Genomic DNA, 12614 nt, shown 5'->3' with positions numbered 1-12614 from the left:
AGCCTTCTACCTGACGTAGGGAAACATCAGGGCAGCCGTTTCAGTACCTTTGAGTGCAAATCTGGAGTTCCGCACGGTGCCAGCACACCGTCCCGAACGTCAGCAGACAGGATCCGACGCACATCAGGGTCGAGATTGAAGAACGCGTCTCCGCCGGACGCCGCGAGCTGCTCACAAGTCAGCTGGGCCTGACCCCAAAGCGAGACGCGTCGTCGACCACACGAGTTGGCAGTGGGTCACTGTTCAAACACCTATGTGCAGTGATCAAAAGGAGACCGCCGCCCCGTTCCACGCCTATCTCACAGCGGCTCCTGTCCACTTCGGGTGGCGCTCGACGCGTCTCAAACCTCACGGCGGACGTAGTCAGCAGGATTCGAACCTGCGCGGGGAAACCCCAACGGATTTCAAGTCCGTCGCCTTCACCACTCGGCCATGACTACCGGGATCGCTGAGGTTCACCTGCGGCAAAAATTTTCTCATTTCTGCAAAGCCTCCAATTTCACCCACCAGCTGGCAAAACCCCCACGCAGGGCACCCGCTGCTTACGCCAGACACAGGACCCGAGCACGGACCCCACGGCCCGTGCACTACCCGCTGCAGCAATTGTCAGAAGTGGGATTCGAACCCACGCCTCCAGAGGAGACTGCGACCTTAACGCAGCGCCTTAGACCACTCGGCCACCCTGACACTCTGCGCCAAGCCTGAATCCGTGGCAGAACACGCTCAGGTCTCATGACGACCTCACGTGCGGGCCGTGCGCTTGGCTAACTATTGCCATACTCCGGCCGGTGCCCGACAAGCAACCTCTGCCAATGTTTTACGGCAGTGCTTTCACTCCACCTGTCCGGGAGAGAAGACCTTTTGGTTAGGGACAGATACCGGGATTTGGAACCGATCCCTCTTCTGGCAGACGAGCTAGGGTAAAAGCCACCGCAAAACAAGGCTTCGGCTGCCTTTCCACAAACCAAATTTCACACGGAGTCAGCAGCACGTTCAAAGCGGGGTGGGAGACGTCAAGTGGACGTCAAGTACATCAGTTTAACCGGGTGGCCGTGACGACACATGGGGCCTCGTGACGGCCGTGCACAAATGTCAGGAGACGCTTCGGTGCCCTTCCTTTCAAAACGTGTACGCTTCAGGGAGGCAAAATCCTCAGGTTCGACGTGAACAGCCTCGTCTCGGTGATTCGCCGGATGTACAGCCGTCTGTGGGCAGTGCTGCAGACTAAAGCCAGTGTTGTAAAATGAACCCGAGAATTGACTGCAATGACCAGTTTTCACCCGTCGTATGGCACAGAGAACCTCAAACTTACTAGAGAGCCTTCTAACTGACGTAGGGAAACATCAGGGCAGCCGTTTCAGTACCTTTGAGTGCAAAACTGGAGCTCCGCACGGTGTCAGTACACCATGGGGCCTCGTGACGGCCGTGCACAAATGTCAGGAGACGCTTCGGTGCCCTTCCTTTCAAAACGTGTACGCTTCAGGGAGGCAAAATCCTCAGGTTCGACGTGAACGGCTCAACAGCCTCGTCTCGGTGATTCGCCGGATGTACAGCCGTCTGTGGGCAGTGCTGCAGACTAAAGCCAGTGTTGTAAAATGAACCCGAGAATTGACTGCAATGACCAGTTTTCACCCGTCGTATGGCACAGAGAACCTCAAACTTACTAGAGAGCCTTCTACCTGACGTAGGGAAACATCAGGGCAGCCGTTTCAGTACCTTTGAGTGCAAATCTGGAGTTCCGCACGGTGCCAGCACACCGTCCCGAACGTCAGCAGACAGGATCCGACGCACATCAGGGTCGAGATTGAAGAACGCGTCTCCGCCGGACGCCGCGAGCTGCTCACAAGTCAGCTGGGCCTGACCCCAAAGCGAGACGCGTCGTCGACCACACGAGTTGGCAGTGGGTCACTGTTCAAACACCTATGTGCAGTGATCAAAAGGAGACCGCCGCCCCGTTCCACGCCTATCTCACAGCGGCTCCTGTCCACTTCGGGTGGCGCTCGACGCGTCTCAAACCTCACGGCGGACGTAGTCAGCAGGATTCGAACCTGCGCGGGGAAACCCCAACGGATTTCAAGTCCGTCGCCTTCACCACTCGGCCATGACTACCGGGATCGCTGAGGTTCACCTGCGGCAAAAATTTTCTCATTTCTGCAAAGCCTCCAATTTCACCCACCAGCTGGCAAAACCCCCACGCAGGGCACCCGCTGCTTACGCCAAACACAGGACCCGAGCACGGACCCCACGGCCCGTGCACTACCCGCTGCAGCAATTGTCAGAAGTGGGATTCGAACCCACGCCTCCAGAGGAGACTGCGACCTTAACGCAGCGCCTTAGACCGCTCGGCCACCCTGACACTCTGCGCCAAGCCTGAATCCGTGGCCGAACACGCTCAGGTCTCATGACGACCTCACGTGCGGGCCGTGCGCTTGGCTAACTATTGCCATACTCCGGCCGGTGCCCGACAAGCAACCTCTGCCAATGTTTTACGGCAGTGCTTTCACTCCACCTGTCCGGGAGAGAAGACCTTTTGGTTAGGGACAGATACCGGGATTTGGAACCGATCCCTCTTCTGGCAGACGAGCTAGGGTAAAAGCCACCGCAAAACAAGGCTTCGGCTGCCTTTCCACAAACCAAATTTCACACGGAGTCAGCAGCACGTTCAAAGCGGGGTGGGAGACGTCAAGTGGACGTCAAGTACATCAGTTTAACCGGGTGGCCGTGACGACACATGGGGCCTCGTGACGGCCGTGCACAAATGTCAGGAGACGCTTCGGTGCCCTTCCTTTCAAAACGTGTACGCTTCAGGGAGGCAAAATCCTCAGGTTCGACGTGAACAGCCTCGTCTCGGTGATTCGCCGGATGTACAGCCGTCTGTGGGCAGTGCTGCAGACTAAAGCCAGTGTTGTAAAATGAACCCGAGAATTGACTGCAATGACCAGTTTTCACCCGTCGTATGGCACAGAGAACCTCAAACTTACTAGAGAGCCTTCTAACTGACGTAGGGAAACATCAGGGCAGCCGTTTCAGTACCTTTGAGTGCAAAACTGGAGCTCCGCACGGTGTCAGTACACCATGGGGCCTCGTGACGGCCGTGCACAAATGTCAGGAGACGCTTCGGTGCCCTTCCTTTCAAAACGTGTACGCTTCAGGGAGGCAAAATCCTCAGGTTCGACGTGAACGGCTCAACAGCCTCGTCTCGGTGATTCGCCGGATGTACAGCCGTCTGTGGGCAGTGCTGCAGACTAAAGCCAGTGTTGTAAAATGAACCCGAGAATTGACTGCAATGACCAGTTTTCACCCGTCGTATGGCACAGAGAACCTCAAACTTACTAGAGAGCCTTCTACCTGACGTAGGGAAACATCAGGGCAGCCGTTTCAGTACCTTTGAGTGCAAATCTGGAGTTCCGCACGGTGCCAGCACACCGTCCCGAACGTCAGCAGACAGGATCCGACGCACATCAGGGTCGAGATTGAAGAACGCGTCTCCGCCGGACGCCGCGAGCTGCTCACAAGTCAGCTGGGCCTGACCCCAAAGCGAGACGCGTCGTCGACCACACGAGTTGGCAGTGGGTCACTGTTCAAACACCTATGTGCAGTGATCAAAAGGAGACCGCCACCCCGTTCCACGCCTATCTCACAGCGGCTCCTGTCCACTTCGGGTGGCGCTCGACGCGTCTCAAACCTCACGGCGGACGTAGTCAGCAGGATTCGAACCTGCGCGGGGAAACCCCAACGGATTTCAAGTCCGTCGCCTTCACCACTCGGCCATGACTACCGGGATCGCTGAGGTTCACCTGCGGCAAAAATTTTCTCATTTCTGCAAAGCCTCCAATTTCACCCACCAGCTGGCAAAACCCCCACGCAGGGCACCCGCTGCTTACGCCAAACACAGGACCCGAGCACGGACCCCACGGCCCGTGCACTACCCGCTGCAGCAATTGTCAGAAGTGGGATTCGAACCCACGCCTCCAGAGGAGACTGCGACCTTAACGCAGCGCCTTAGACCGCTCGGCCACCCTGACACTCTGCGCCAAGCCTGAATCCGTGGCCGAACACGCTCAGGTCTCATGACGACCTCACGTGCGGGCCGTGCGCTTGGCTAACTATTGCCATACTCCGGCCGGTGCCCGACAAGCAACCTCTGCCAATGTTTTACGGCAGTGCTTTCACTCCACCTGTCCGGGAGAGAAGACCTTTTGGTTAGGGACAGATACCGGGATTTGGAACCGATCCCTCTTCTGGCAGACGAGCTAGGGTAAAAGCCACCGCAAAACAAGGCTTCGGCTGCCTTTCCACAAACCAAATTTCACACGGAGTCAGCAGCACGTTCAAAGCGGGGTGGGAGACGTCAAGTGGACGTCAAGTACATCAGTTTAACCGGGTGGCCGTGACGACACATGGGGCCTCGTGACGGCCGTGCACAAATGTCAGGAGACGCTTCGGTGCCCTTCCTTTCAAAACGTGTACGCTTCAGGGAGGCAAAATCCTCAGGTTCGACGTGAACAGCCTCGTCTCGGTGATTCGCCGGATGTACAGCCGTCTGTGGGCAGTGCTGCAGACTAAAGCCAGTGTTGTAAAATGAACCCGAGAATTGACTGCAATGACCAGTTTTCACCCGTCGTATGGCACAGAGAACCTCAAACTTACTAGAGAGCCTTCTAACTGACGTAGGGAAACATCAGGGCAGCCGTTTCAGTACCTTTGAGTGCAAAACTGGAGCTCCGCACGGTGTCAGTACACCATGGGGCCTCGTGACGGCCGTGCACAAATGTCAGGAGACGCTTCGGTGCCCTTCCTTTCAAAACGTGTACGCTTCAGGGAGGCAAAATCCTCAGGTTCGACGTGAACGGCTCAACAGCCTCGTCTCGGTGATTCGCCGGATGTACAGCCGTCTGTGGGCAGTGCTGCAGACTAAAGCCAGTGTTGTAAAATGAACCCGAGAATTGACTGCAATGACCAGTTTTCACCCGTCGTATGGCACAGAGAACCTCAAACTTACTAGAGAGCCTTCTACCTGACGTAGGGAAACATCAGGGCAGCCGTTTCAGTACCTTTGAGTGCAAATCTGGAGTTCCGCACGGTGCCAGCACACCGTCCCGAACGTCAGCAGACAGGATCCGACGCACATCAGGGTCGAGATTGAAGAACGCGTCTCCGCCGGACGCCGCGAGCTGCTCACAAGTCAGCTGGGCCTGACCCCAAAGCGAGACGCGTCGTCGACCACACGAGTTGGCAGTGGGTCACTGTTCAAACACCTATGTGCAGTGATCAAAAGGAGACCGCCGCCCCGTTCCACGCCTATCTCACAGCGGCTCCTGTCCACTTCGGGTGGCGCTCGACGCGTCTCAAACCTCACGGCGGACGTAGTCAGCAGGATTCGAACCTGCGCGGGGAAACCCCAACGGATTTCAAGTCCGTCGCCTTCACCACTCGGCCATGACTACCGGGATCGCTGAGGTTCACCTGCGGCAAAAATTTTCTCATTTCTGCAAAGCCTCCAATTTCACCCACCAGCTGGCAAAACCCCCACGCAGGGCACCCGCTGCTTACGCCAAACACAGGACCCGAGCACGGACCCCACGGCCCGTGCACTACCCGCTGCAGCAATTGTCAGAAGTGGGATTCGAACCCACGCCTCCAGAGGAGACTGCGACCTTAACGCAGCGCCTTAGACCGCTCGGCCACCCTGACACTCTGCGCCAAGCCTGAATCCGTGGCCGAACACGCTCAGGTCTCATGACGACCTCACGTGCGGGCCGTGCGCTTGGCTAACTATTGCCATACTCCGGCCGGTGCCCGACAAGCAACCTCTGCCAATGTTTTACGGCAGTGCTTTCACTCCACCTGTCCGGGAGAGAAGACCTTTTGGTTAGGGACAGATACCGGGATTTGGAACCGATCCCTCTTCTGGCAGACGAGCTAGGGTAAAAGCCACCGCAAAACAAGGCTTCGGCTGCCTTTCCACAAACCAAATTTCACACGGAGTCAGCAGCACGTTCAAAGCGGGGTGGGAGACGTCAAGTGGACGTCAAGTACATCAGTTTAACCGGGTGGCCGTGACGACACATGGGGCCTCGTGACGGCCGTGCACAAATGTCAGGAGACGCTTCGGTGCCCTTCCTTTCAAAACGTGTACGCTTCAGGGAGGCAAAATCCTCAGGTTCGACGTGAACAGCCTCGTCTCGGTGATTCGCCGGATGTACAGCCGTCTGTGGGCAGTGCTGCAGACTAAAGCCAGTGTTGTAAAATGAACCCGAGAATTGACTGCAATGACCAGTTTTCACCCGTCGTATGGCACAGAGAACCTCAAACTTACTAGAGAGCCTTCTAACTGACGTAGGGAAACATCAGGGCAGCCGTTTCAGTACCTTTGAGTGCAAAACTGGAGCTCCGCACGGTGTCAGTACACCATGGGGCCTCGTGACGGCCGTGCACAAATGTCAGGAGACGCTTCGGTGCCCTTCCTTTCAAAACGTGTACGCTTCAGGGAGGCAAAATCCTCAGGTTCGACGTGAACGGCTCAACAGCCTCGTCTCGGTGATTCGCCGGATGTACAGCCGTCTGTGGGCAGTGCTGCAGACTAAAGCCAGTGTTGTAAAATGAACCCGAGAATTGACTGCAATGACCAGTTTTCACCCGTCGTATGGCACAGAGAACCTCAAACTTACTAGAGAGCCTTCTACCTGACGTAGGGAAACATCAGGGCAGCCGTTTCAGTACCTTTGAGTGCAAATCTGGAGTTCCGCACGGTGCCAGCACACCGTCCCGAACGTCAGCAGACAGGATCCGACGCACATCAGGGTCGAGATTGAAGAACGCGTCTCCGCCGGACGCCGCGAGCTGCTCACAAGTCAGCTGGGCCTGACCCCAAAGCGAGACGCGTCGTCGACCACACGAGTTGGCAGTGGGTCACTGTTCAAACACCTATGTGCAGTGATCAAAAGGAGACCGCCGCCCCGTTCCACGCCTATCTCACAGCGGCTCCGGTCCACTTCGGGTGGCGCTCGACGCGTCTCAAACCTCACGGCGGACGTAGTCAGCAGGATTCGAACCTGCGCGGGGAAACCCCAACGGATTTCAAGTCCGTCGCCTTCACCACTCGGCCATGACTACCGGGATCGCTGAGGTTCACCTGCGGCAAAAATTTTCTCATTTCTGCAAAGCCTCCAATTTCACCCACCAGCTGGCAAAACCCCCACGCAGGGCACCCGCTGCTTACGCCAAACACAGGACCCGAGCACGGACCCCACGGCCCGTGCACTACCCGCTGCAGCAATTGTCAGAAGTGGGATTCGAACCCACGCCTCCAGAGGAGACTGCGACCTTAACGCAGCGCCTTAGACCGCTCGGCCACCCTGACACTCTGCGCCAAGCCTGAATCCGTGGCCGAACACGCTCAGGTCTCATGACGACCTCACGTGCGGGCCGTGCGCTTGGCTAACTATTGCCATACTCCGGCCGGTGCCCGACAAGCAACCTCTGCCAATGTTTTACGGCAGTGCTTTCACTCCACCTGTCCGGGAGAGAAGACCTTTTGGTTAGGGACAGATACCGGGATTTGGAACCGATCCCTCTTCTGGCAGACGAGCTAGGGTAAAAGCCACCGCAAAACAAGGCTTCGGCTGCCTTTCCACAAACCAAATTTCACACGGAGTCAGCAGCACGTTCAAAGCGGGGTGGGAGACGTCAAGTGGACGTCAAGTACATCAGTTTAACCGGGTGGCCGTGACGACACATGGGGCCTCGTGACGGCCGTGCACAAATGTCAGGAGACGCTTCGGTGCCCTTCCTTTCAAAACGTGTACGCTTCAGGGAGGCAAAATCCTCAGGTTCGACGTGAACAGCCTCGTCTCGGTGATTCGCCGGATGTACAGCCGTCTGTGGGCAGTGCTGCAGACTAAAGCCAGTGTTGTAAAATGAACCCGAGAATTGACTGCAATGACCAGTTTTCACCCGTCGTATGGCACAGAGAACCTCAAACTTACTAGAGAGCCTTCTAACTGACGTAGGGAAACATCAGGGCAGCCGTTTCAGTACCTTTGAGTGCAAAACTGGAGCTCCGCACGGTGTCAGTACACCATGGGGCCTCGTGACGGCCGTGCACAAATGTCAGGAGACGCTTCGGTGCCCTTCCTTTCAAAACGTGTACGCTTCAGGGAGGCAAAATCCTCAGGTTCGACGTGAACGGCTCAACAGCCTCGTCTCGGTGATTCGCCGGATGTACAGCCGTCTGTGGGCAGTGCTGCAGACTAAAGCCAGTGTTGTAAAATGAACCCGAGAATTGACTGCAATGACCAGTTTTCACCCGTCGTATGGCACAGAGAACCTCAAACTTACTAGAGAGCCTTCTACCTGACGTAGGGAAACATCAGGGCAGCCGTTTCAGTACCTTTGAGTGCAAATCTGGAGTTCCGCACGGTGCCAGCACACCGTCCCGAACGTCAGCAGACAGGATCCGACGCACATCAGGGTCGAGATTGAAGAACGCGTCTCCGCCGGACGCCGCGAGCTGCTCACAAGTCAGCTGGGCCTGACCCCAAAGCGAGACGCGTCGTCGACCACACGAGTTGGCAGTGGGTCACTGTTCAAACACCTATGTGCAGTGATCAAAAGGAGACCGCCGCCCCGTTCCACGCCTATCTCACAGCGGCTCCGGTCCACTTCGGGTGGCGCTCGACGCGTCTCAAACCTCACGGCGGACGTAGTCAGCAGGATTCGAACCTGCGCGGGGAAACCCCAACGGATTTCAAGTCCGTCGCCTTCACCACTCGGCCATGACTACCGGGATCGCTGAGGTTCACCTGCGGCAAAAATTTTCTCATTTCTGCAAAGCCTCCAATTTCACCCACCAGCTGGCAAAACCCCCACGCAGGGCACCCGCTGCTTACGCCAAACACAGGACCCGAGCACGGACCCCACACTACCCGCTGCAGCAATTGTCAGAAGTGGGATTCGAACCCACGCCTCCAGAGGAGACTGCGACCTTAACGCAGCGCCTTAGACCGCTCGGCCACCCTGACACTCTGCGCCAAGCCTGAATCCGTGGCCGAACACGCTCAGGTCTCATGACGACCTCACGTGCGGGCCGTGCGCTTGGCTAACTATTGCCATACTCCGGCCGGTGCCCGACAAGCAACCTCTGCCAATGTTTTACGGCAGTGCTTTCACTCCACCTGTCCGGGAGAGAAGACCTTTTGGTTAGGGACAGATACCGGGATTTGGAACCGATCCCTCTTCTGGCAGACGAGCTAGGGTAAAAGCCACCGCAAAACAAGGCTTCGGCTGCCTTTCCACAAACCAAATTTCACACGGAGTCAGCAGCACGTTCAAAGCGGGGTGGGAGACGTCAAGTGGACGTCAAGTACATCAGTTTAACCGGGTGGCCGTGACGACACATGGGGCCTCGTGACGGCCGTGCACAAATGTCAGGAGACGCTTCGGTGCCCTTCCTTTCAAAACGTGTACGCTTCAGGGAGGCAAAATCCTCAGGTTCGACGTGAACAGCCTCGTCTCGGTGATTCGCCGGATGTACAGCCGTCTGTGGGCAGTGCTGCAGACTAAAGCCAGTGTTGTAAAATGAACCCGAGAATTGACTGCAATGACCAGTTTTCACCCGTCGTATGGCACAGAGAACCTCAAACTTACTAGAGAGCCTTCTAACTGACGTAGGGAAACATCAGGGCAGCCGTTTCAGTACCTTTGAGTGCAAAACTGGAGCTCCGCACGGTGTCAGTACACCATGGGGCCTCGTGACGGCCGTGCACAAATGTCAGGAGACGCTTCGGTGCCCTTCCTTTCAAAACGTGTACGCTTCAGGGAGGCAAAATCCTCAGGTTCGACGTGAACGGCTCAACAGCCTCATCTCGGTGATTCGCCGGATGTACAGCCGTCTGTGGGCAGTGCTGCAGACTAAAGCCAGTGTTGTAAAATGAACCCGAGAATTGACTGCAATGACCAGTTTTCACCCGTCGTATGGCACAGAGAACCTCAAACTTACTAGAGAGCCTTCTACCTGACGTAGGGAAACATCAGGGCAGCCGTTTCAGTACCTTTGAGTGCAAATCTGGAGTTCCGCACGGTGCCAGCACACCGTCCCGAACGTCAGCAGACAGGATCCGACGCACATCAGGGTCGAGATTGAAGAACGCGTCTCCGCCGGACGCCGCGAGCTGCTCACAAGTCAGCTGGGCCTGACCCCAAAGCGAGACGCGTCGTCGACCACACGAGTTGGCAGTGGGTCACTGTTCAAACACCTATGTGCAGTGATCAAAAGGAGACCGCCGCCCCGTTCCACGCCTATCTCACAGCGGCTCCGGTCCACTTCGGGTGGCGCTCGACGCGTCTCAAACCTCACGGCGGACGTAGTCAGCAGGACTCGAACCTGCGCGGGGAAACCCCAACGGATTTCAAGTCCGTCGCCTTCACCACTCGGCCATGACTACCGGGATCGCTGAGGTTCACCTGCGGCAAAAATTTTCTCATTTCTGCAAAGCCTCCAATTTCACCCACCAGCTGGCAAAACCCCCACGCAGGGCACCCGCTGCTTACGCCAAACACAGGACCCGAGCACAGACCCCACGGCCCGTGCACTACCCGCTGCAGCAATTGTCAGAAGTGGGATTCGAACCCACGCCTCCAGAGGAGACTGCGACCTTAACGCAGCGCCTTAGACCGCTCGGCCACCCTGACACTCTGCGCCAAGCCTGAATCCGTGGCAGAACACGCTCAGGTCTCATGACGACCTCACGTGCGGGCCGTGCGCTTGGCTAACTATTGCCATACTCCGGCCGGTGCCCGACAAGCAACCTCTGCCAATGTTTTACGGCAGTGCTTTCACTCCACCTGTCCGGGAGAGAAGACCTTTTGGTTAGGGACAGATACCGGGATTTGGAACCGATCCCTCTTCTGGCAGACGAGCTAGGGTAAAAGCCACCGCAAAACAAGGCTTCGGCTGCCTTTCCACAAACCAAATTTCACACGGAGTCAGCAGCACGTTCAAAGCGGGGTGGGAGACGTCAAGTGGACGTCAAGTACATCAGTTTAACCGGGTGGCCGTGACGACACATGGGGCCTCGTGACGGCCGTGCACAAATGTCAGGAGACGCTTCGGTGCCCTTCCTTTCAAAACGTGTACGCTTCAGGGAGGCAAAATCCTCAGGTTCGACGTGAACAGCCTCGTCTCGGTGATTCGCCGGATGTACAGCCGTCTGTGGGCAGTGCTGCAGACTAAAGCCAGTGTTGTAAAATGAACCCGAGAATTGACTGCAATGACCAGTTTTCACCCGTCGTATGGCACAGAGAACCTCAAACTTACTAGAGAGCCTTCTAACTGACGTAGGGAAACATCAGGGCAGCCGTTTCAGTACCTTTGAGTGCAAAACTGGAGCTCCGCACGGTGTCAGTACACCATGGGGCCTCGTGACGGCCGTGCACAAATGTCAGGAGACGCTTCGGTGCCCTTCCTTTCAAAACGTGTACGCTTCAGGGAGGCAAAATCCTCAGGTTCGACGTGAACGGCTCAACAGCCTCGTCTCGGTGATTCGCCGGATGTACAGCCGTCTGTGGGCAGTGCTGCAGACTAAAGCCAGTGTTGTAAAATGAACCCGAGAATTGACTGCAATGACCAGTTTTCACCCGTCGTATGGCACAGAGAACCTCAAACTTACTAGAGAGCCTTCTACCTGACGTAGGGAAACATCAGGGCAGCCGTTTCAGTACCTTTGAGTGCAAATCTGGAGTTCCGCACGGTGCCAGCACACCGTCCCGAACGTCAGCAGACAGGATCCGACGCACATCAGGGTCGAGATTGAAGAACGCGTCTCCGCCGGACGCCGCTCACAAGTCAGCTGGGCCTGACCCCAAAGCGAGACGCGTCGTCGACCACACGAGTTGGCAGTGGGTCACTGTTCAAACACCTATGTGCAGTGATCAAAAGGAGACCGCCGCCCCGTTCCACGCCTATCTCACAGCGGCTCCGGTCCACTTCGGGTGGCGCTCGACGCGTCTCAAACCTCACGGCGGACGTAGTCAGCAGGATTCGAACCTGCGCGGGGAAACCCCAACGGATTTCAAGTCCGTCGCCTTCACCACTCGGCCATGACTACCGGGATCGCTGAGGTTCACCTGCGGCAAAAATTTTCTCATTTCTGCAAAGCCTCCAATTTCACCCACCAGCTGGCAAAACCCCCACGCAGGGCACCCGCTGCTTACGCCAAACACAGGACCCGAGCACAGACCCCACGGCCCGTGCACTACCCGCTGCAGCAATTGTCAGAAGTGGGATTCGAACCCACGCCTCCAGAGGAGACTGCGACCTTAACGCAGCGCCTTAGACCACTCGGCCACCCTGACACTCCGCGCCAAGCCTGAATCCGTGGCCGAACACGCTCAGGTCTCATGACGACCTCACGTGCGGGCCGTGCGCTTGGCTAACTATTGCCATACTCCGGCCGGTGCCCGACAAGCAACCTCTGCCAATGTTTTACGGCAGTGCTTTCACTCCACCTGTCCGGGAGAGAAGACCTTTTGGTTAGGGACAGATACCGGGATTTGGAACCGATCCCTCTTCTGGCAGACGAGCTAGGGTAAAAGCCACCGCAAAACAAGGCTTC

The 12614-nt window shown here is 56.8% G+C and overlaps 16 non-coding genes across 16 annotated transcripts; all 16 read right to left on the bottom strand.

Annotated features, from left to right (window-relative positions):
• Positions 1-358: 358 nt before the first annotated feature.
• trnas-uga (transfer RNA serine (anticodon UGA)) lies at positions 359-440 on the bottom strand. Its single transcript has one exon. It is a non-coding gene; the product is annotated as a tRNA-Ser (tRNA).
• A 164-nt stretch (positions 441-604) lies between these two features.
• trnal-aag (transfer RNA leucine (anticodon AAG)) lies at positions 605-687 on the bottom strand. The gene has a single exon. It is a non-coding gene; the product is annotated as a tRNA-Leu (tRNA).
• A 1340-nt stretch (positions 688-2027) lies between these two features.
• trnas-uga (transfer RNA serine (anticodon UGA)) lies at positions 2028-2109 on the bottom strand. The gene has a single exon. It is a non-coding gene; the product is annotated as a tRNA-Ser (tRNA).
• Positions 2110-2273: 164 nt separating this feature from the next.
• On the bottom strand, positions 2274-2356 carry trnal-aag (transfer RNA leucine (anticodon AAG)). Its single transcript has one exon. It is a non-coding gene; the product is annotated as a tRNA-Leu (tRNA).
• Positions 2357-3696: 1340 nt separating this feature from the next.
• trnas-uga (transfer RNA serine (anticodon UGA)) lies at positions 3697-3778 on the bottom strand. The gene has a single exon. It is a non-coding gene; the product is annotated as a tRNA-Ser (tRNA).
• A 164-nt stretch (positions 3779-3942) lies between these two features.
• Positions 3943-4025, bottom strand: trnal-aag (transfer RNA leucine (anticodon AAG)). Its single transcript has one exon. It is a non-coding gene; the product is annotated as a tRNA-Leu (tRNA).
• A 1340-nt stretch (positions 4026-5365) lies between these two features.
• Positions 5366-5447, bottom strand: trnas-uga (transfer RNA serine (anticodon UGA)). The gene has a single exon. It is a non-coding gene; the product is annotated as a tRNA-Ser (tRNA).
• Positions 5448-5611: 164 nt separating this feature from the next.
• trnal-aag (transfer RNA leucine (anticodon AAG)) lies at positions 5612-5694 on the bottom strand. Its single transcript has one exon. It is a non-coding gene; the product is annotated as a tRNA-Leu (tRNA).
• Positions 5695-7034: 1340 nt separating this feature from the next.
• Positions 7035-7116, bottom strand: trnas-uga (transfer RNA serine (anticodon UGA)). Its single transcript has one exon. It is a non-coding gene; the product is annotated as a tRNA-Ser (tRNA).
• Positions 7117-7280: 164 nt separating this feature from the next.
• trnal-aag (transfer RNA leucine (anticodon AAG)) lies at positions 7281-7363 on the bottom strand. Its single transcript has one exon. It is a non-coding gene; the product is annotated as a tRNA-Leu (tRNA).
• A 1340-nt stretch (positions 7364-8703) lies between these two features.
• On the bottom strand, positions 8704-8785 carry trnas-uga (transfer RNA serine (anticodon UGA)). Its single transcript has one exon. It is a non-coding gene; the product is annotated as a tRNA-Ser (tRNA).
• A 155-nt stretch (positions 8786-8940) lies between these two features.
• On the bottom strand, positions 8941-9023 carry trnal-aag (transfer RNA leucine (anticodon AAG)). The gene has a single exon. It is a non-coding gene; the product is annotated as a tRNA-Leu (tRNA).
• Positions 9024-10363: 1340 nt separating this feature from the next.
• trnas-uga (transfer RNA serine (anticodon UGA)) lies at positions 10364-10445 on the bottom strand. The gene has a single exon. It is a non-coding gene; the product is annotated as a tRNA-Ser (tRNA).
• A 164-nt stretch (positions 10446-10609) lies between these two features.
• On the bottom strand, positions 10610-10692 carry trnal-aag (transfer RNA leucine (anticodon AAG)). Its single transcript has one exon. It is a non-coding gene; the product is annotated as a tRNA-Leu (tRNA).
• Positions 10693-12025: 1333 nt separating this feature from the next.
• trnas-uga (transfer RNA serine (anticodon UGA)) lies at positions 12026-12107 on the bottom strand. The gene has a single exon. It is a non-coding gene; the product is annotated as a tRNA-Ser (tRNA).
• A 164-nt stretch (positions 12108-12271) lies between these two features.
• trnal-aag (transfer RNA leucine (anticodon AAG)) lies at positions 12272-12354 on the bottom strand. Its single transcript has one exon. It is a non-coding gene; the product is annotated as a tRNA-Leu (tRNA).
• Between the last annotated feature and the right edge of the window lie 260 nt (positions 12355-12614).

The sequence above is a fragment of the Neoarius graeffei genome, chromosome 9 (assembly GCF_027579695.1).
Source record: "Neoarius graeffei isolate fNeoGra1 chromosome 9, fNeoGra1.pri, whole genome shotgun sequence".
In the NCBI taxonomy this organism is placed as follows: Eukaryota; Metazoa; Chordata; class Actinopteri; order Siluriformes; family Ariidae; genus Neoarius; species Neoarius graeffei.
Note: the sequence above shows the minus strand (reverse complement) of the source record. Positions and strands in the feature narration are given on the sequence as shown.